At 46.0% G+C, this 23,228-nt stretch overlaps 1 long non-coding RNA gene across 1 annotated transcript in view; it reads left to right on the top strand.

Annotated features, from left to right (window-relative positions):
• LOC147738074 (uncharacterized) overlaps positions 1-23,228 on the top strand; it is a 71,939-nt gene that overhangs the window by 1,417 nt on the left and 47,294 nt on the right. The window contains exons 3-4 of the long non-coding RNA XR_015307451.1: positions 12,349-12,399; positions 14,227-14,341. This is a non-coding gene — a long non-coding RNA (uncharacterized LOC147738074). The remainder of the gene's footprint in view (positions 1-12,348; positions 12,400-14,226; positions 14,342-23,228) is intronic.

Here is a 23,228-nt window from a genome sequence, read left to right as displayed (position 1 = left end):
ACAGAAAAGTTAAATTACAAATGAATACATACTTTTTTATTTATAACCCTATTTAGTGCCAAGACAAGGTCTTTCCAAGCTCTTTAAACACATGGCTGGCATTTTTCTTTTGGCAACCCTTGTTTCTGGGCCTGGAAGCTCAGGTCAGCTGCACCCACAGCATGCAGCATGCACCATTTAATTTATGAGGTAGGAATGTTATGAGGCAACTCACTGGTACAACCAACGCCGGCGAGAGAGTGTAGTGCTGCTTGTATGAGCTACAGCGCTGATGGGGCTCCTGGAGGCTGGAAAACGGGGGCTGCTGGGGGCACAGCTGCCAAGGTTTTAGATTGCTATGTGTGACATTTTCATAATTTCAGTGTAATTATGAGTGACATTTCAACGACTATGAGTGACACTTTCTTGCAAGCAAAATTAAGCAATGAAGACGATCAACACATATAGATATTAGAAATAACACCACAAAGACAATTCCGGTAGAAACACGTCAGTCTTTTGAATAAACTTTTGAATCAACTACTATGGCAAATATATCTCAGAATGTGAGTTTTCCTCTGTGTGTGACCACGACACAGGGCTGTTTACATTTTTATAGTGGGACATGCTCCCACTGCTGTGCACCAACCCTGACAGGTGGATACGATCCGAAGACTATAGTCATTTCATATATACGTACTTATAGCCTTTCTTTCATGCATCCACAAATCATTATATCCATGGATCAATCTACACATTATTTAAACTATTCATCCTTCACTCTTCCCAAACTATCTATTCTTCACCCTTCAATTCATTCACTCTTTAACCTATTGATCTTTCACTCTTCCAGCCATCATTTCAACATTCCCTCTATCAATTCTTCCATTACTCTATTAATTAATTCTTTCATCATTCCTTTCACCCTTCCATCCTGCCTTTTCTCCCTTATTTCCTTTGATATTTCTTTCCTTCCAGTCTTTCTTTCTGTGTTTCCTTTGTATACCCTTCTGCTATTTCACATCCTTAATTTTTCTTACGCTAACTTTTTCTATTTGTCCCTTTATCAAGGTGTTTCCCATAATTTCTCTTTATCTATTTCCTTGCTCCATGTCAGCCTACCACCTACACCCCTCCCTAAGGATATTGCCTAACAGTGTTATTCATGAGTACCTTGTATGCAGGGCTGAGAGAAGAGGCCCAGAAACACAGGAGTAGATTGTTTGTCAGAGGGGATGTAGGGTGGGGCTGGAATACTGGCACATAGGGATTTTAGGGTTTGAAATAGTATAACATTTTTGCGGATGACAGCCATAGTGAAATTACTAACTGGACCCCTAGTTTATTAGATTAAGTAAAAGGCACAAGTCACTTTTATTTGCCAGTTAAATATAGGCTGGAAAACATATTGCAAGAAGCAAAGTTGTGCTGAGTTACAGCAATGGCGTAATAGTTATCTGTTATGTTATGTTATTGTTATGTTATACATTTATTTTTATAGCGCATGGCTACTCCAAAGGAGTGTCCCAGCGTTTTATCGAGGCAGCTCAGAATAAAAAACATAACACCATACAGCGAACAACTGAAAAAAGAACAACAGAAGTACTAAAGGTTAAAAAGCCAAGTCTTCAGGCTCTTCCTAAAGTGAAGCAGATTAGTAGAGGACCGTAGGGCCAAAGGGAGGGTGTTCCACAACTGAGGTGCCCTCAGACTAAAGGAGCGCCCTCCAGTGCGTGCCTTCCTAATTCGAGGAACCACAGCCAAGAACAGAGATTCGGATCGCAAAGATCTGGCAGGGCAGTAGAAGGCGAGCCTGCGTTGGAGGTATTTCGCGCCCACGCCAAAAAGCGCTTTATGCGCCAGCGTCAGAACTTTAAACATGATCCGCTTCCGGATGGGCAACGCTGGACCAGCGTCCAGCGTTGACATACCAGTGTGTGAGTTGTACACACAGGCATTTGTATGCATTACTTAAAGTACTTTACGCTATTCCAAGTACGATTCCCAAACACATAAAATATTTGAGGTTGTTGCAAACTTTTGTCATTAACAAATTCGATATATGGCCATTGACTGGCTAAAAACAAAATATCCCGAAGTCATCCATTCATCTGAATTTTGCCACATTATTTTAAACTTTAACGCTCAAAACTAATCCTTGACATCTATCCCATTGCTCCCTCCTTGCTGTATGCCATATATTTGTTCGTGTGCAGTAAGTGAGAGCCCATGGTGTTTTCAATTATAACCCTCCCTCCTCCCGGTGATTGTTTTTGTGCAGTGAAGGAGTCTTTAGTGTGTGATTATGTGCAGTGTGTAAAGCCCTACCGTCTCTTGAAGGTGGTGTTTAGGGATAGCTGGCCTCTGTATGTACCATGAGCGTATGAAGGAATAGACCTTTGCATTCAAACAGATATTCTGCTAAAGGATAATATCCATTCCACGCTACCTATAGCGCTATAAGCAAAAGTCTACATCTTGGAATGCACGTTACTGGCGGACAGAGCATTTAGTATCTATTTAGGGGCAGCTTTTCGTATATAGTGTTTGCAGAGATGTTCTTAGTGTTTTCCTATATAGGTTTACTATTCTAGTGTCCATGGGCAAAAGCATCCTTAGTAAATAGATTCTAAGTGCTTGTGTTGCATTGTTAGATGGGTTTTCGTGCTTGTATATGCATTGTTGGCACAGTCTCCATGCATTGTTGGTATAGAGCCTTCGTGCTAGAGTGAATGCAGGGTTGGTGATCATTCTTTTCAGGTATGTGCATTGTTATCAAAGAGAGCGGTTGACCTCGGAACTGGGGTACCAGGTTCGAGTCTCGGCATGGATGCTCAACATCCTGATCTGGATAAATCAATTAATTTCCATGTGCCTAAAATTAATGTGTCCGTCTGTGACGCAACCGGTGCTTACGGAAAGCACTCTGGTACCTTCGGGTCGAGATCGTGCTATATAAAACTAGAAAAAAAGCACCTTTTAGTGCCTTTTGGATTATTGCTGTTTATTGTTTACATTGCGCTTATTGCCTGAGTGTATACGTGTTATTTGCGCAACACCTCTTGATAGTGTATATACGATGTTAGTTCATTTGAGTTGCATCAACAAAAAGACGTAAAAGATCTAGACCTTCTGGTGCATTTATGATTCTATGACTAGTAGAAGGAAGTAGTTTGAACAGCATCTCCTTCAAATTAAAAGGTGTGATTGTAAATAGTTCGAAAATGTCTTTGTGTGTTGGTTTGAGCAGTAGTTTGTTCAGATTTTCTTTTTCTCCTTTTCCAACCCTGCTTGAACCTTGACCCTAAATCTATCTCTGACTCCAATATGTAAACTGACCCCAATCATAATCGAATCCTCACCTTCACACTAACATTTGTATTTGACTACAAACCCAATTCTCAACTTCATGCTAATCTGTAGACATCCGTGTGCCACACATTATTTAATTAACCCATTTGCTACTGCCGTCGGCCAACGGTCATCGCAAGCACTACCTCGGTAGTGCTGCGCACGTCCGTTGGCCGACGCGGCCCCACCCGTTTCTACGAACGTTCAGCACTGGCGCAGAATGTTCGAAGCAGCCAACGGGTTAACGAAGAGGCTTGGCTCTGCTGAGTGAGGGGTTCCCTGGAGCGCGCCCCCACTTCCCGCGAAAAGCGGGGGCCTGTGTTACGCTCAGTGACCTACTATATAATATTAAGTTCTACTTTTATTCCCACCCACACTGCAAAGAACTCGAACTGTTAGTATGAAGTGGAAGACTCGATTCTGGAAAGTTTCTGTTCCCCAGGAAAGTACAACAAAGGATTCTATACCTGGGCGGGCCACCTTACAGTTTGGCATGATGACTTTGCTTTGCATGTCCAACGCAGGTGACAGTCGAGCTCTAGCCTAGCGCAGGTTTGAAACGAACTGCCTTTTTTGTAAGAGTTGATGACTTCACACCAATTCATTTTCAAGGACGAGTGACTTCGCCATAGGGGGCTCCGTGAGAGCGCCTAGAAGTCACAAATCTCATTTAACTGCCAGAGCAGGCTTCAACGCGCTTGCAAGGTGGGACAAGGCTGGGCAATGCACGACCCCGCGCTGGTGCAGAGGATCACTGGTGCAGCATCTTTGCACTCATCACCATTGGGACAGCTGCTGTGACCCGGCGGGGCATCAGCACAGTGTCAGGCCTGGGAGTCCCCATCACTGCTGTCATGGCACTCTGTTCACGAGTGCACTGTAAAAAACGGAAGTCGCGGATTGGCATTGCAAACACCCAGTAAAGATACCTACTCTATTGCCCTGGCCTCTGCCCAATTAATTCCAGCTGAGAGGCGCATTGCCGTGCGAAAGAGACCCTAAACTAGAGGCTCCAGCGTGAAAGTGCGAGAGCTTCACTGGGTGCCCCTTTGCTTGGTTTGTGTGCTAGCCCGCGTGTGATTCACAACAAAGAAAGAGAATTCACGTTTACTGCCTTGTGCCAGCTGGACCCCACTGGTTTTACACCCCCGCGCGCACAACGCCTCTGTGAAATCTCTCAGCACCAGCCCTATGCCCCTGCCGAAGCGGAGCACATACTCACAAGTCGGTGACCACAGGCAGCCTGCCCATCACATGAACGCTACTGCGTAGCACACCGAAGAAGCCAAGACCTTCTTCTGACGCTATAAAATCAAATACTACTCATAGGACAAGTTAGCTTTAGAGGCCTATTCTAAAACAATGTAAATAGTGCCCTATACATGCTGCCCTTTTCTAGAACATAGCGAATACTAACCCATTCTTGAGCAGGCCGGCCTTGAGTAGTATATAAACATGATAGGTAGGCAGTACCGGGATATCTCTTGAAAAATCCCATCTTTCTTTATAAATTAAGGAGTATAAAATTATAGCAATACATGTCTCAGCCTGAGGCTCGGACCACTCCTGCCTCAGACAGACTCACCCACCTGAGGCCTGGCCTGCAGCTTCAGAGGCAGGCGCAAGCAGGCAACAGAAAACAGGGCAAGGCTAGCCAGGCAGGGGCTAGTACTAGTAATAATTAAAATATGCCCGGTGGCTGCACCGGTGACAGTGTACAGTAGTCTCTGGCTGGGTCCTTGGATGGGATACCTCACAAGTCATCCACACTTTTAATTGCGCTGCGCAATGCGCATGACTGACAATGGCATTGGTCACAGGTCACCATAGCTGCCAAGGTTTCAGATTACTATGTGTGACATTTTCATAACTTCAGTGTACATTTCCTCAAATATGAGTAACACTTTTTCACAAGTAAAATCAGGGAATGAAGACGAGGAAAACACAAATAGCAGAAATAACACCCATCTGAGCAATGAGAGAGTCTTAACTCAGCTGCTGCAAAACACTAGAAATGGAAGGGCATTAACGCAGTGCCCCACACGACTAAGCCACCCTAACACGATGTGTGAGGCCCCAACAAACTCTTACCCTGAAGCAAATGATCCATGGCCCAGCACCGGCGTGGGCAGTGGCCGAGAGGAATAGCCTTCATAGCTGCCATGGTTTCAGATTGCTTATGTGTGACATTTACATTTTTTCTGTGAAATTAGGAGTGACATTCTAGGACTATGAGTGACACTTTGTCGTGGGCAAAATCAAGCAATGAAGTCAATAGGAACAATTAAATATAAGAAATTACACCCATTTGAGCAATACAAACAATAAACACTTATCAACGCTCTTTCTACATATGCAAAGATACACACAGTTAAATAAAATAAAAAAATTACTGGAGAGCAGCAAAATGAATGCAGTTAGACACCTAAAGAGACACGAATCATGAGGGTTGCATAATTGATGTTTTACCTAAATGGCAGTCGTTTACCAGCAAAGGCACCCTCTCAGGCAATGTTGGCAAACGCTGGCCAGGTCGGTTGTCATGGCACGGCCCCAGGAAGCCAGGCAGACACATGCAGCGAGGCCTGCAGATGGTGAACTCACCGACAACAGTATGTGAGCAAGAGCGGGCAAAGCACTCTGCAACAGGGTAAGAACTGGGGGAGAGAGGGTGGGGGGTTTAAACTGATGTAGAAAGTTACAGACATGCCGAGAGAGAGATTGACAGAGAGAGCTAGGCTACAAGGAAGGAAGACATAAAGAGGGGATGGGGATAGAGAGAGAGTGGAGAGATAAAGGAGAGAGGAAATTAAACAAGTAGCGAAAGAGAGTTAGAAAAAAAGTAACAGATTTAAACCGATAGATATGAAGAGCATGACGGAGTGATAGAGGGAGAGAGAGAGATAATAGGAGGGAGACGAGCAAAAGCGTGAACACGAACAGAAAACTCTAGAGGGTATGATGAGACAAAGAAATAAACACAAATGGATGCTGGGAGTGCCAGGTAGAGTGGGGGAAGAAAGCGAGGGTTGAGAGAGAAAAAGATGAGAGAAGCACACTACGAGATAGTGAGGCCATAAAAGAGCCTGTCACAGTACACATATTATCAGAGAAAGTGAGACTAACGAGGGAAACAAAGTCTGTACAAAGACAGGCTGAAGAGATGAGAGATACGAGTGGAAAATGACAGATTATTGAGGGAGAGAGGGGCAGTGAAAGAATCAACCGATTAGAAGCAGAGATAGCAAATCACAACAACAATTGTCACGCACAATAGGCTCGGTGCCTAGTCTGATTTTTTGGGGACGACTCGACATTGTGTTAATATGTTGTGTGGACTGTCCTCATTTTTCAGCTCATTCCCTCCATGGAAACGTTATTTTCGACAGTTGGCTCAAATTGTCCACACCTTACAAACAGTGTTTCTTTTGTTAGGCATGAAACGCGGGAACGTGAATCCACACGTCTTTGCTCTATCTGCCTCCCTCCCCCATCCCCCCCTGTCCCCCTCCAATCCTCCACCTCCAGGTCACTTCCCTTAAATGTAGATACAACTGCTTGCCACATCTAGCATCTCTCACCTTAAGGGGTTGCAGATGGATGCTGGTGTTAGGGGCCTACAGAGGTGCACGGACAAGCCCAGAGCTCTGCGGCAGCTTCAGTCAGGGGGAGAGGGGCAGCGACGGATCCAGGCCTTCACAGAGGCGCAAGGATTCCTCCAGACCACCGGGCGAGGTTACAAGCTCATGCACTCTGCCCCCTCAGCACCTACTCCGATGGGATGAGGGGGTGCTGCTTTACACCAAAGGCCGGAGGGAGATTGGAAGCAGAGGCCGCAGGCGCTGCGCCCCTCCCACCCAAAGATCTGATTGACAGAGACCCCTCCTTCTTCTGGGCTCACACCGAGGTGTCCAGAGTTCATTGTGCGCTCATTAGAGGCTGCCGGAAACAACGGCTGAGCGCAGAAGAGCCTCAGAGGGGCCCCGGCCTGGTCCCAGACGTGTGCACAAACTCTTTAGTTATTGAAGAGGTCACCTGGCCGTGGGCGGCATGTGCGTACCATTTAATTTAAGGGAAGGCCGGGCGTGCGCAAGTGCGCACGGCGCACCACTTAATTCATGAAGCCTTGAAGAGGCTTGCTGGCTCCAATCAGTGAGGGGCCCTCTGGAGCAGGGGGGCCCCCCCGCACTGCAGGGGCTGCGGGGGCCTGTGTTACGCCCCTGTCCCTGCTAGGAGCCAGGCAGACCTTTGAACGTTTACAGAGTATTAGGGCACACTAACCTTTAAGTGATGAGCCGTGTGCTCTTCTCCCTGCTAGGAACCAGGCAGACCTTTGAACGTTTACAGAGTATTGGGGCACACTAACCTTTAAGTGATGAGCAGTGCGCTCTTCACCCTGCTAGGAACCAGGCAGACCTTTGAACGTTTACAGAGTATTGGGGCACACTAACCTTTAAGTGATGAGCAGTGCGCTCTTTGATACATAATACATTACAGTGAGTATCTGAGGACAAATGGAGTAAGCTCTTGGTTTCCCCCCTTTGCTTTTTTATAACTCTAGGGATTATGGTGGCACAGATTAACAATGTGTGTTTTATTTTGTGCCTTAGTGAGCCCTATAGGATGAACACATTAGGATGACCTTGATGTTTGATGACACTATCTTTTCTGGGTATAAGGTGGCGCGTTTGTACTGTATCACACTTTGCATGTGTTCGGTCCAATCAATGTCTATATATAAAGAGTTTGTGTCGCCTTGGGCTAGTAGCCGATGGACGTTTCCATACATGTTTTTTCCAGGTCTTCCCAGGGTGTTTGAGAACTTTTGGTGTGATAATCTGCAGGTCCTGATGAAGGTGGCCTTATTATTTGCTTATTTTTGTTTAAATATCTTTATTGGTATTTTCTGATTTTATCATAACTGGCATCATAGTTTTATACAGTACTTTCTGTTGCCCACCACAAAATTATATAACCCCTGTGACATTCAATAGTGCAAGTGTCAACAATGAGAACATAAAACCAACACTGCAGTCCTGCTGCCAGATACATACATTATGTTGGACACATATGGAAAAACCTCATTGTGCTATTACTCGCCGGTGCTGCTACTTCATGGTCTATGAATCAGAAACAAGGCCATACATAGTATGATCCAAACATATCTTATCGGGGCCAGTACTACAATATCTGATGTACATTCTATCCTAACACAGAACAATAACCTTTTGTTCGGACTTGAACAACAATATAAGGGAAATAATATACATGGCATTTCGCAGTAGGTAGTCACTCGTGGATACCAATAAGACCTGTACATCCAATAAGCATATAATCAAAACTGAAACGTACAATACTACTAACTGCCATCTAAACTATGTAAGTCGGGTCGCCGTTTCATATCTGAGCATAATGATTAATTATCTGGACCTTATTATCTTATGGCTCGCCTATGCAGGGGCTAAACAAAGGCATGTGCCTAAGTACAGCCATAAAGACAACGGCTAGCACCTCCCCTCCCAAAAGTGTGCAGGACCTTGATGGTTACTACTGATGTACCAGGGATCTTATGAATACGTGATTGTCTGCATGTCTGGTCGCAACATCGTCCTGTAATCATGGCACTGGTACTATCATGTCTATTGCAGATCAACAGGTTGCACACCTTCATCGTTCACCGCGGCACCGCTTCGAAGGGTAGCTAGCATAGAGTCCCTGTCCTGCGCTATAGGGTATTTACGAAGCCCTGCCGTTTCCTCCCTGTGTAGCGCCGTGCTCTCCACCTGTGCCCATGTTACAAGTGAACTTTTCGAGCCAACCATCTCTCCGCATGTTTCCATTTTTTGGTTATTAGTCTTTTTGCCGCGATTAAACCCAGATCCCGGACACTTGAGGTGATTTTATTGTGTTTTGATCTGGCATAGAGTCCTAAAAGGCAAATCTCCCAAGACAGCGTTAAGGGCGTGCCTGTGCATAAGACTAGTGTAGTAACTACCCCCGCCAATATTTCTGCAGGGATGGGCAGGCCCAAAGCATGTGTAGTAAATCCGCGTCTGGTTGTTAGCAGCATGGACATGCAGAGGTGGCAATGTGGAAATATCTATTTATCTTATCAGGCGAGAGATACGCCCTCTGGAAGATAAACATCTGTATAAGTTTGAATCTGGAGTTTCTTGGTATGTGCCTGGAGCTTGCTAACACAGCATCCCATTCCTTATCAGTCCATGGCCGACCTCTATCTGTTTCCCAACTAACACGAAGTCGCAACATGGGCTTGAGTGTGTTCATGAGGAGCGCTTCCACTAACCAGTGCACCACATGGGAGCCTTCCCCCACTACATGCAGGTATTGAAGTAGCAAATGTGTCGGTGGTTCCACCGTAAGTCCCCCCAGACAGCTGATAGTGCTTTCGGAATGGAGGCATGTAAAAGGAATTGACCTGCCAGCAACTCAGCGTCTTCAGCTAGTGTCGCAAGCGGCAATAGCCCACCGTCGCTGTAAAGATCACCCAGCGTGGTCAAACCCGCAGTGTGCCAGATCATCAGAGATGTTTCTGATGTACCCAGCCTGCCACGTCGCGTTCCGAGCAGCGGAAATATAGGGGCATATGGGAGGGTCGCATGGGTGATATATAAGCTTCTACTATAACATTGTATTGCCAATCCGAGATGTAGTTGTTTTGGCCTTGGAAGTTTTGCAACGGGGTGAAACAGATGGCAGATCTGAGAGTGGGTCCAGGGCCGTGCCATGGCCGCCGTGTCCTCCAGATTCTGACCAGCAAGCCATTTTGTTGCCCATTGGAGTTTGGCAGCCAAATAATACAGTTCCATATGAGGGACAGCCAGTCCTCCCCGACCAGTGTGAGCGTGCAATTTCCACAGAGCCACTCGCGGCCTCCCGTTATTCCATATGAAATCCCGGAAGAGCTATTCTAACTCTCGATAGCTTTGGCGGAACATAGAGCGGGAGATTTGAAAAATAATACAGCAGCTTAGGCAACACAATCATTTTCAACAGCGCAATACGACTCATAACATTTAGGGGAAGTGTCTTCCAGAAGCGCATCGGAGCCCGGAGTGCCGAGATTGGTCTCATCAGGTTACCCTCAAACAGGTCGTCAGGCATCCGATATACAAAGATCCCAAGGTATCTAAGCGTGGTGGGGTACCATGTGAGAGGTGAGCCATGTAAGATCACAGCTTCCTCTGCTGTGACAGCGCTGAAGGGATACATCTCTGACTTGGTCCAGTTAACCCGGAGTCCAGACATTTCCTCAAAAGCTCTCAGTATATCTGCAATGGACGTCGGGATCGCAGTGATATCCCGAAGATATAATAATAGGTCATCCGCGCACAGGGAAATAGTATGTATCCCATCCCCTAACGGAATGCCTCATGCCTCCCCATCTCCTCTGAGCATCATCACCAGTGGCTCCATTGCTAGGGAGAATAGCAACGGGAACAAGGGACAGCCCTGGCGTGTTCCACGTCTCACCCTGATTGGGTCTGAGATCAACCTACCGGTGCGACTCGGACAGTGGGGCACTGATACAATAGGCAAACCATATTTAAAAAGTGATCTCCCAGTTCAAATTTGCCTAAGACTGCCGCCAGATAAGGCCATTCCAGAGAGTCACAGGCTTTCTGAAGGTCAAGAACTAAGCAACCCGACCTAGGCCAACTATGCGTTGCATATTGCTGTATTCTAAAAAATCTACGAATATTAAGAGAAATGCACCGGGCTGGAACAAACCTGTTTTGGTCAGGGTGTACCAATGTTTTCACTACGGGAGATAGACGCCTTGCCAATAGGAGTGCTAATGGGCGATAAGAGGCCAATCTTCCAATTTGACCTTTTAATGGCAGACAGCAGCACACACAGAGGTCAAGGGTACTTACCCGAAACGCGTTTGGCGAAACATGGACAATATTGCAAGCTAAGAGGATGGTGTTTTAATCTGCAGTCTGCCCAATAAAAGGATAAACCGACGTCGTGTGTGGCTCCTTCACTTTTGAGCCCCTTCTTGTGGAATATATATGGCCGCTCCGGCCAGAAAGGCATCCCACTGCAAACATGCGGTCTGCGCCTAGAAACTTGAAAGGTGCGTGTGGAACGGAGTGTCCGTTTGGGGTGAGGCGAAAAATAATGCAGAGCTTAACATCACCTACAAAAGCTGCTTAATTAACTTTTCTAACAATTTAATTTTGGGAAGTATGAGCGCCATTCACTATGGTTGTGATAAGGCTGAACTGCACGAACCACAATGCTTAGCCCGCATACGCCCATTGGGGCGTGACTTTAAAAATCAAACTCGAGTGCGACAACAGTTGTTGCCATTCTTCCATGCTGCCAGTGTTTGCCGAAACATGGACATTATTGCAAGCTAAGAGGGTGATGTTTTAATCTGCAGAATGCCCAATAATGGTGTCAGTCAAGCCCCTGTAATGTAACAAAGGCTGTTTTTTAAATTACAACTTTGGCATCAAATTAGTGCACAGAGACAGACACTACAGGGTTGGCTGCTTATCTAGAAAGCCACTTTTGGGTAGTTTGGGTGACGAGGATTTGGATGTTGATGAATGTTTGTGGCAGCGGTGTTAGACGCTGTCCATGATGCTGCTTGTGCTGACCCCGGAGTGGTGCAAGTTAACAAGGACTTCACAGATGGTCTCCCCTGGGACTGGTGCTTAAGTGCTGAGGTGTTTGGGTGTGCTCAAGTGGCGGCAGAGCTAGCTGTGACTCTGGGTATGGTTGTGAGACCCGATTCTTTTGTGCTGCTTGGTAAGCCGAGACCGTGCTTGTTGAATATTCATCCAATGCGAGTGGTGAGATCCGCATTGCTGGTCTGCCTGAAGTTATGATGCTGCCGACAGTAGCGTGTCTGCTAAAAGCGATGGAATGACTGGTGGATCTATAAAGCCAAATAAGAGAAAGTTATCTTCCGACACCGCAGTCTTCATGACTGAGACCAGTAACACTGAAGACTCTGAGACTCACAGCAGTAATTTCTCCTTTCAGAGCGTTATTGCTGCAGATAGAGTGAAGCCAAGAAGTAAGCACATTACTAAGGTACCAACAAAGATTAATGTTTTTCATTTGTATTAACTGTTTCTCTTTTGCAGCATTTGGAAATGCATTTTCAAGTTGTGATGCTTTTTGTTTAGTTTTTTATTGTAGGCTGTTACCTTTGGTTTAAAGGGAATGATGTTGTAGTGTGTGACCTTAATGCTGCAGTTTGCATTTCATCACCATCATTTGCTTATCCTGGAGAATCTCCAGGGTGCAGGAGGTTTGCTGTTCCAGAGTTCTTTCTTCAGCTTCTGGGCAGTTGTCACTCTGTGGCGATCTGTGGTCCTGTTTCTCTTTTCTTCTTGTAGTAGCTCCTATCAGAGCTTCATCCTCCCGCCAACGATAATAAGATGCCAGGCATCACCCAGCACACAACACAGCCTATGATGTGATACGTCTATCTGCTCGACTCAGTTAGAGCGTGGATAACGTTCTCTGGACCCATCAGGCTGTGAATGTAACCTAAGGGCTTAAGATGAAATGAAGAGCTTACCTCCTTCCTGAGTGGCTCCAGACTGCTGTGTGCAGACCCGATAGCTGGCAGCACCCTGGAGTATGTATGTATAAATCAGAGTATGATGGAAGTAACCTGCAATACAGTAGCAGGTAGCACCCTGCCATAGAGTAGGATTTCTCATAGTATTTTATTTCCTGACACATTAATGTAGATTTTCTTTTAACTGGCAGAAGAACAACACTTGACCATACATTTCCTGGCACCGTCTTTAAAATGACGTACACATTAGGAATGGCATTTCATTCTGCTGGAATAATAGCACAAGTTATCTTACTATGATGTTGCACCACAGATCTTTGGCTGCAATGCATTCCATGTTTCATTCAAACGTGCTTTCTGCAGGGCACATACATGATTTGCTGCTGTAGAGAAATAATGCTCCTGTGTACTGTGGCAGACTCCGAAATATTGAAAAACTTAATGATTTCTCTTTCAGCACTTCATAGTAAAACCTTTCATTTTTTGACTCATACATTTGGCAGAAACATAACTTAGTACCATTAAAATAGTTGTGATGAGGAACATTCATGTGGGGTTAGGACTGGCTCGACCAGAGGGCTTGCTGACTCAGAGGAGTATGGAGTTGACCACCTTGCCTGGTCCGGTGTGGAACCAAGCCAGCGATGCTTTGCTGCAGGTTCATTTGCCCTGATAGCTGGTCAACAGTTTGAGGAGGAGGAGGTGAAGAGCTGGCTAAGTGTGCCATGAGGCTGGCATTTCAGTTCATCCCTGAGAAGTGAGCTTTGAGTCGATGTAGTGTTCCTCTTATACCACATGCAATTCACCCTCTCCAAAGCCTCAAGAATTCCTGGGTGTGAAGGGCGGCTGATTCTGATCGGGTGCTTGATAGTTTTCCAGAAACTCATGTTCTTGTTTGTTCATGTTTGTCAGGTGTTAATGAAACACGCCCAGGCGTTTTATCTCTTCAGTGACACAAGCTGCAATAAACGTTTCTTTGTTGTTGCAAAAAAATATAAATGGCCGGCGAGCCTCTGTCTGTCAAAGAATGGAAGGGCTGGGGAACTTTCAGTCTTCTCACTGCTAAGCAGAGCAGTGTCATGCTTCATCCTCCGTCAGGCCTCTGATTTTGGCCACTGGGACTTTAGAGCCCATCCTTTTAATGAGAAAAACAAAACTGCAAGTCCCATAAGCAATAGTGGTGGAAGGTGTCACGCATGACCTGGGACAACATCCGATTCAGCACATCCAGTTCCATTTTTTAAGTATTTGACACAATATTGAATTTATAACCTTTGTTTTTTATGGTCATGAGTCACCAGAATACTAAAAACGTGTCTTTTATTTTCAAGGTCAAATAAGTAATGGTCACTTGGAAGCTCTTTTAATTCTTCAGTATTTGTCGTTGATCTCCACGTGTGGCTGGTTTGGGTCTGCCCCCTGCATCTTTCCTGATAACTCGCACAGGTAAGGAGCTTGTAGAGGCAACATGATAACGCCATACTCGTCTGTAAGAAGTGCGCTCGGAGGCAGGTATCCGATCATTTTTGTGAAACGAGTAAGCGCCAATATCTGCTATGTACATTTGTTAAAATAAAACAGTCAAATCACAGAATATTGTTCCAGAGGTTCAGTCCCAGGGACATTATCTGTAACTGAACGCAGACACCCTAGGAAGCATGTGCTTTTAAGACAAGTTGCGTTCACTCACCTTAAGGTGACATGCTTCATCATTGGGCTATACTCCTCACCAGGCCAGCGCTACAATGCCTGGCGGGTACCACCAGAGGGCACTTTGTTGCAGATGTTTTATTAAGTACGCTGGATGAGCATAGTAGGACAGAGGATGTTGTGTCATAAGATGTGAGATTGGTGAAAGTCTGAATATAAGATCAACTATCAACCAGTTGCCACAATATAGTTAATGTGATCTTCCTGGTCCATGTTGAGATTAAAAACAGTGGCAGAGAAATTGAGGAACTAATGGCCCCTATCACTGTGTGAAAGTGTCGATCACCTATGGACCTGCTGGTAAGCTGGGGTCTATACTTCAGGTCAACTTTTTTCATGCCTTGTGTAGTCATGGAGCAATCTGTTGGCATTTCATCAGGACCAAATATGGGAAAATGGGTAAATGTGACCTAATCTTCTCCACAGCGTGAGGAGCTCTGTAACTCCAAGCCCTGCACCGTGCATAGGTGATAAGGTGCCTATTACCATCTTACTACCACAGATGAGTGCTGTCTAACAGAGTGCACTAGATACGGTAACCCTCATAAAATTCAGGACATTTTGTCTTATCCAATAGCGAGGACGCCGCATCAGAGGGCAACTGGTCTTAAAAGCACATGCTTCCTAGGGTGCCTGCGTTCAGTTAGAGATAATGTCTGTGGGACTGAACCTCCAGAACAGTATACTGAGAGTTGATTTATATGAAGAATGTGTATACCGGACTGTCATTTTCCTCGTCATCTCTTATGATTTGTAAAATAAAACACAACACACCGGGAGGCAAACACATCTATCATACATTAAATACAAAAATAGCAAAAGGCCAAGCAAACTAACAAGTGACAATTGTCTGTGCAATGGACGAGAGCATCCACCCTAAAGCAAGTTGGAGTATATAATGCTAATGCTACACAATGTATTTTTACACACTTTTCTCCTAATACAAGTCAATGAAACATGAACACGTGATAGAAACAGTTACTGAAACAACACTAATGAGTAGGAGGCAGGATCTTCTCTCGAGAGGAATGTGAGGAGTCCGTGAGGTGCAGATAAAAGATACACAGACAAGCTGCAGAATTCACTGTTTCTGGAAATAACACTTCTGTTTGTCAATATTCAATTTACTACAAGATGCAGGAAAGTGTGCAGATGGACATCACTAAATAAAATGGTTCTGGGCCCTAATAGAATCATGTAACTTTGTAGGCATATTAAGGCGAACAGACACATCAAATTAATATAAGAATATTGTAATTTGGTAATGTAATATATCAATGCACGTTGTGGCATTCATGTGTAACCAATTATCGGTATTAAGGAAACCAGTATATCCAGTTATGCTTTCTGAATTCCTTCTTCCTAGAGGCCACCACTGCTGCTATCCTGCTGTATTCAGCAGTGCATCCTGTGACCTATAATCCTGTATTTAATCAATACCAAAGGTCGTCAATGCTTTAGCCAACTCCGGTCACTGGTGCCACTCGCACCCCCACCACCCTTGGGCCTGTTATTCTTTTAGCCAGCTCCAGTCAGTAGTGGCCCCTTGGACCTCTATGTAAGCCTACTAGCCAGCTCCAGTTAGTAGTGGCCCCTTGGACCTGTATGTAAGCCTACTAGCCAGCTCCTGTTAGTACTGGCCCCTGGGACCTGTTACCATTCTAGCCAACTTGAGTCGTTAGTAGCACCTTGGGACTAGTGATCATACTAACCAGCTTCAGTCAGTATTGGCTCCCTGAGATCTATTATCCTGCTAAGTAACTCCAGTCAGTAGTGACCCCTGTACCTTAAATCCTGCAAATATTCAAAACCAGAGGTCAACTCTACTGCCAACCAGTTCCAGCCAATATTGACATGTATTGTTACCCTGCTTGTAATGAATACCAGAGGCCAGAGTTGTTGCTAACCAGCTCCAGTCACCAGTGGCCCGTCACATATTATCCTCAATAGGATCAATGCCCAAGGCCTGTGCAGCGGCTAACCTCCTCTAGTCAGTAGTGACCTCCCAGACCTGTTATTCTGCATATAATCAGCAAGGCTTTGGTTCTAAAAACACTCACCCCACATCCTTATGGTACATTAGCAATGTAATTTATTTACATCATACGGTAGGTACCGCACTATATCACATGATCCCAAAAACAAAGAAAATCAAAATGTCCCTAACCGTTCAACACTTCACCTTGTCAAAAATGACCAAATCACACCAAGCACTATAGCCTGCCGTATCACATGGCACACTCAGCCACAACATGACCAGATACCACCACAGGGATTCGGGGCCATTAATCCTATGTTTGAGGCATGTGTGCTGTAGATGTAATTGCTTTGCATACTCCTGCCATCTTGTGTTGGGTCCGGATGTTTGCAAGTTGTTTTTCTTTGAAGAAGTCTTTCCAGTCACGAGGTAAGGTGACTCCTCCTTTCGGTGATAGTGCACATGGGCATTGACTCCATTGTTAGATAGTTTTTTACCCCCAACGGGTTTGGATGTGTATTGCTGCGCTCCGAAACCGTTCTTCAGGTTCCCCTCGGTAGGCAGTCCACTTTACCCTCGACAGTATTGTTTCAGTATGCATTTCTTTGTTCTCTGCGTTTCAGATCAATCAACAAACTATCCATTTTCGATAGAAAACCTTGCGGGCAACCGTCGGGCTACGTAGGGCCAGCCTTCTACAAATGGAACGGACTCCATTCCATTTCTTTCCTTGGTACCACACCAAGTACCCTCACACTGACCTACATCAAGTTTGTAACTTATGCCTCTCTCCGGAGCACAAGGAGGAAGACTGCGACGCTTGTAAGTCGTTGTGGTCCAAGAGGACTCTACCCGATCATCAGTCTCGATGACGAGAGAGGCAGCGCCAAAGCATTCAACACACTGGATATCTTTGCAGAAGAATCTAACCAAGAAGAGATAGAAGCATCCTCCGTAGTAGAAGAGGCCCTCTCGATTCCAGAGTCTGATTCCGAGCTCTAAATCTATCTGGAGTCCCAAGATGTGCCTTCGGCACATGGTACAGTGAGTACCGAAGAACCCTTGCCCCCTAAATCCTCTTCTAAAACTCATAAGGCTATGGCACCACCTCTGCCTTCGGGTCACAGTCGGCTCCCAGACAATGTTTCCAACGCCAAGTCCCTCGGCACCAAAACAAACCGTCAAGCCTTCCAGCTCCGGATCAAGTCAGAAGAAATTTCCTTCGGATCCGAAATCATCAGGCTCCAAGGACAGATCTGGTTTGGAGCCAAAACCCTCCGCTTCGAAACACAATCTCGCTTCTGAGCCGAAACATTCTACAGACTAGCCGAAATCCGAGGACAATGTTCTTGAGCCTCCAGAACCAATTTTAGACGTCCTTAAGACCAAATTGGATCCCATACAAAATACATTTGTAATGAATCCTGATACTGGACATAAATCCAGCGAAGCACAAGCATCCGGGAGATGGCACTTCTGATAAGATTCCCTTAAAGAAGAAGGAGATGGCTACTAGCCATGTTTATCCTGCGCCACAACCCTCCCTACCTCCACCCTCTTTTCCACAGTTAATAATTAAAGAGCCCTTACACATAACACCTCAGGGATCTCCACATCCAGATCCAGATGTGGACAAGGTGATGATGATACTCATTTGCCTGCAGACCCGTGGAATGATTACACCATTGACCTCCAGGAGGCAATGAACCGGACCTTTACCCAGCAAAGCCATCACCACCAGATGATAATATGGCTTATGATCAGCTCATTGCCAGAGCAGCAGAGTATCATGGGGGTACCATCACATAAAGAGACATTAGAGGAGGACTTTCTATTTGAAACACTTGAGTCTACGCACAGGTCAAGTCAAACACTCCCTATGCTTGAAGGCATGATGCGGCATGCAGATGATCTCTTTAAAGACCCTGTCAGAGCATGTATTTTAACTCCAAGGGTAGATATATCCTGCATTTATTAAGGGACAATTACCTCTTGGCTCTCTAGTAGTGTCCAACGCTCGCAAAAGAGCTAACTCGCAAACCTGTGGGGATGCACCTCCCCCAGATAAAGAATCCAAACTTACAGATGCCTCGGGGAAACGAGTAGCTGTTCAAGCCCCTAACCACTGACGCATCGCAAACACACAGGACCTACTAGCTAGGTACGGCAGGGCGCACTGGGATGAGATGGAGCAACTGCTCCAATATCTCCCAGGCGTACACAAAACTAAGGCACAGCAGTTAGTTGAAGAGGGGAGACTCATTTCTAAGTCCTCAATGAGATGTGCTTTAGACGCAGCAGACACCGCAGCTCGGGAGATCAATACCAGCATTCTCCTTAGAAGGCGTGCATGGCTTAGGATTCCAGCTCGGGAGATCAATACCAGCATTCTCCTTAGAAGGCGTGCATGGCTTAGGATCTCAGCCCAGGAGATCAATACTAGCATTCTCCACAGAAGGCATGCATGGCTTAGGATCTCAGGGTTTCCTGAGGTTCAACAGCCCGTGTTGAACACTCCCTTTGACAAAGAACACCTGTTTGGTCCTGTAGTTGACCAATCCTTAGAAAAGAATAAAAAGGACACTGAAGTAGCAAAATCCATTGGAGCACTCCAGTCCCCATCCAATAGAGGCTCCTTTCGCCGCTCGTTTTACATAGCAGGGTCCCAAACAACATCCTCAGACTAAAATGCTTCCTCTTGCAAAGGTTTCTACAGAGGAGGATATAGAGGAAACAAATCCAAAGGCAGACCCCTGCTCAAGAAGCCCTCAGCGTCCCCACCGACCTCAAGAACTACCGACCCATCTCTCTCCTCCCCTTCGTAACCAAAGTCACAGAGAAGATCATCCATGCCCAGCTAACAAAATTCATCGAAGAAAACTCCCATCTCAACCCCTCCTAATCTGGATTCCGCAGCAACCACAGCACCAAGACCGCTCTCCTCGCTGCCATAGACAACTTCCACACCCTCCTCGACCAAGGGCACACTGCAGCTCTGATCCTACTTGATTTCTCTGCGGCATTCCACCGTCCCCCACCGCACACTCACCGGCAGACTCCATGACGCCGGCATACAGGGAACCGCCCTTGACTGTATCCGCTCCTTCCTCACTGGCAGAACCCAAAGAATCAGACTGCCACCCTTCCTCTCCAAACCCACAGAAATCAACTGCGGAGTACCACAAGGATCGTAGCTCTGCCACACGCTCTTCAACATCTACATGGCCCTCCTCGCCACCATCGTCAAACAGCACAGACTCAGTATAGTATCCTACCCCCACGACACCCAGGCCATCCTCTCTCTCTTCAAGGACACTACACAATCAGACAACAGTACATCTACTTCACCAGTTGGGGTTTACAATAATTGCACAAAAATCTCACCTGTTTCCGGCACAAGTGCAATCTTATCTGGGAGCTTCCATCAACACTCTCAAAGCTCTAGCCGCTCCCAATATAGCCAGGATTCACAATATCCAGGCCACACTATTACAATTTCAACTCAACCAATCATTACCCGCCAAAGTCTTCATGCATCTGCTGGGAATGATTGCATCCTACGTTGCAATCGTACCTCATGTAAGGCTTCACATGCGTCCTCTGCAACAATGTCTAGCGAGTCAGTGGAATCAATCACAGTGGGCCAGATGTACGACGTAATTTTGCATGCGCAAACAGGTTTGCGAACCCGTTTGCACATGCAAAATCACTGTTGGCCGTGTACAATTTCAAAATAGCAAGTCGCAGTTTATTTACGACTCTCTATTTAAGAATTGCAAGTCGCAATTAGGAAGGGGCATTCCCTTCCTAATTGCGTCCGCAAAGCTATGTGTGAATGTTTTGTGACCACAATTGCGGTCGCAAAACACTTGCAAATTACCACCCTCTTCAAGAGGGTGGTAATGCAGTCGCAATTTCGAAGGGGTCCCCAGGGTACCCCTTCCACTTTGTGACTGTGTCTAAAAATACTGGAAGACGGAAGACACTTCCTTGGTGCCTGTTCAAACAGGCACCAAGAAGCATCTTGCCGGTCTGCATTGTAGAGGCTCCCGCCGGATCCTGAAGACTCTGTGACACAGGACACAGACTTCCAGACATCTCTGACGCTGCTCGACGTTCCCAGCAAAGCTGAGACCCGTGGCGGACACGAGATACGTGATACGGAACTCCTGGACATCCTGCATTTTGCAAGCTGGATCTACTTTCCGAGGTATTTGGAAGTTGTGCTTTGGGGTGCTTGAAGCCCCAGATCCGAGCCACATTTGCACCGACGCACAGGCCTCCACACTCTATGAGTGTCCCGTGGGGCCCGCTCCTGCATTTCAGCTCGACACGTCTTCGCGGTTCCTTGCCCTTTGGCTAGTGAGCCCCTGGAAGACTTTCTTTTAAAACTAACTCGCTTTCCTGGTTGCTCCAGGCTTGCTCCAGCTTCCCTACAAAGGATAAGCACCTCAGACCTTGCTGGTCTGCTCCGAAGCCAATCTTCATCTCCTGCGTAGATTGCGTTTGCCAAGGCTTGTTGGGTCCAATCCAGATACCGACACCGCAGTCCACTAGATCCTTCGTGGGACAGCTCGAATCCAGCTCCTGGTCATCGTCGACGCCTCCTGGTCCTCGTGGCTGCAGAGACAAGCCTCACTTCTTCACCTGAAATCACCCGAAATCGCCTGGTTCCTTCCTGGTTCCTTCCTGGTCACTGGCTAGTGACCCAGACTCTGTCCCTTCTGCTTTCAGGTTCTTCAGATCTTCAATCCACTCTTGGATCCACCTGGACACTTTTCCTCCGGTCGCCTTCTGCCCTTCTTCGCAGCTCTCCATTGGAATCGACGACGAAACCCGAAACGAAAAGACACCTACGCACCCGGCTTCCCTGGGTGAGGTAACTCGAGTACTCTGGTGCCCCTGCGGGTATTGACTCTCCTAGTGTCCTAGTCTAAAAGGGCTCCATCGTAGTTCACTCCCGTGTGCCCATAATCTGTAACTTTGTAACTTCTTCGTTTCCCATAGAAAGTCAATGGTAAGCTGCGACTGTGTTTGGTCACTGCACGCGTCTCCCGTGGTCCTCCTGCATCCTAACCGTTGGTTGTTTAGAGTGCCCCAGCGATTCCACAGGCTATAGGCCTGCTTTCTATTCCAAAACTGGTTCTTATACCAATATTTTAGTGTATGGTTTGTGAGGCCCCTAGGGCATAACTGTATTTGTGCAACTTATCGTATGCTAATTAAGTAACTTGTATTGTGCTTTTACCTCTGACCTCATAAAGAGTGCAGAGGGGTTGTGTTTAGGATAAATAAATATATATTTGATATATACCTTGTGTGGTGTCCTTTCATTTGGTATTCAAGGGATTAAAAAAGGTAAAACAACGTGCTTAACTCGCCTCTAAGTCTTAGCCTGACGACTACTGGTCCATGCTACCACTAGGATAGCTTTCTATAAGGTTGACTTTACAACCACCATCAATAAGGGTCGATTAGACTGGTGCATGGTGCCCACTAGAACTAGTGGACATCATATGCCAGGCTGTAGTGTAGTTCCTATTTTCCCTATAGGCCCTGCGCATTGGAATAACATAAACTGCAGTGTAGACGTAGGACTGCGGTCTTCTAGGTCTCTACTGACTATGTTAGACTTAATTTAGGTTTGCGCCAGCTAGCTCAGAGGTCACTGGAAACTTTCTTGACTGAATAGGAAGTGATCAGCTTCCCTGGCTCAGACAAGAAGGGATTCAGCTTCCGACAACCGCATAAACATGACAACTTTGCTCCTCAGAAGAAGAGTCAATCTCTAGAGTCGTGTGAAACAATAGACCGCTATTTCACTCAGTCAGTTGTGCAGATTTTACTTTCACCAGGATGCAGAGAATAGAGAGACGGGCGTTTTTCAATAAAATATATTATTTATTGAGCAGTCTTCCTTCTCATGCAAGAAAAATGAATTGCCACAATTGCAAAACTTGTTATTATGAAAAGTGTGTACAGTAAAAGGAGTATTACGAAATAATACTATAAAAGCATTGATATGGTTTCTTACCCGTAAGATGGTTAAAATGAATAAAATATATACATTCATATATACATTAGCTAACGACCTCAACTGGTGCTTCTAACTATGCCTACCGTGGTGTACCTGACCTAAGCCTAATACATGGGAGGGAGTAAGTAAGTAGCAGTTTAAGTTAAGTTGGTTTTGCCAAGAGTTTGTTTCAAGAATTCTCTCTAAGGGTTTAGTCAGACCGTACCTCTGGAATAGAATGCAGGAGGTCTGGTATCTCCGCTCAGGACCCGATATCCCAGTTACCCGCAAGGGTAGGCTGGAAACGCCGGAGCTGGATTTTCTCGGCAGGAGAAAAGACAGCATCTTTCTCAGCGCGTCAAGGAGGAGGAGGGGCAGCGTCCGTGGGCTTCTTGCATCTGCTGGGCTCTCTGCAAGGGGACAGCTCTTCTGCTCCAGTATTCACCACCACTGTGTGTTTGCTTAAGGCAGCATTGGTATATTTATACCTGAAAGGTGCTGAGTTTGACGTACGTTTTTGGACATAAGACGTCAATAAAGATGTCATTAAGAACTGGTCGTTCTTACAGTGCTCGCAGGAGTTCTATTACTAATCAAAACAAAGCAAGCGGGGCTTTCCCAGGTTGCTG

This window comes from Lissotriton vulgaris, chromosome 1_1 (assembly GCF_964263255.1).
Source record: "Lissotriton vulgaris chromosome 1_1, aLisVul1.2, whole genome shotgun sequence".
In the NCBI taxonomy this organism is placed as follows: Eukaryota; Metazoa; Chordata; class Amphibia; order Caudata; family Salamandridae; genus Lissotriton; species Lissotriton vulgaris.
Note: the sequence above shows the minus strand (reverse complement) of the source record. Positions and strands in the feature narration are given on the sequence as shown.